This window comes from Rhagoletis pomonella, unplaced genomic scaffold (assembly GCF_013731165.1).
Source record: "Rhagoletis pomonella isolate Grant_MI unplaced genomic scaffold, Rhpom_1.0 Rhpom_scaffold_00008, whole genome shotgun sequence".
In the NCBI taxonomy this organism is placed as follows: domain Eukaryota; kingdom Metazoa; phylum Arthropoda; class Insecta; order Diptera; family Tephritidae; genus Rhagoletis; species Rhagoletis pomonella.
This window is the reverse complement of record NW_023458562.1, coordinates 9818803-9819364: the sequence shown is the minus strand read 5'-3', so window position 1 is coordinate 9819364 and position 562 is coordinate 9818803.

Genomic DNA, 562 nt, shown 5'->3' with positions numbered 1-562 from the left:
AACTCATAAGCAAAGTAGCCTATTTTCCAATCTAGGTCATAAGCTATCTGTGTGCAAATTTTCATGCAAATCCATTCAGTCGTTCCCGCATATTAAATAAATGAAACTTTTTTAACAGGTGGCAACTCTTAAAAAAATAGCCTATTAACCAATCTGGCCGATAAGCTATCTGTGTACAAAATTTCATGCAAATCCGTGCAGTCGTTTCCGCGTGATGATTTCTCAAACATCCAAACATTTAAACTTTCACATTTATAACATTTACTAGCTTATACCCGCGGGTTTCACCCCGCGCTTTTATACAAATATGGAAAATAATTTAATGATGTTAGATTTTATTTCTGTGCCCAGTTCATTATAGCTCGTTATTTCTTAAGCGAGTTAAGGTATTTAGGCCGTTTAAAACTATGAAATTATAAAATATCGTCTGCGCGCTAGGCATACGAAAGATATCAATCGCTCTAAGTTTACCTTAAAATTATTCCAGGTATACGACGCGTGAACGTGTAACCTTTTTGGAGGTGCCACGGCGGGTTCTAATATTTCCAACTCAAATTTAGTA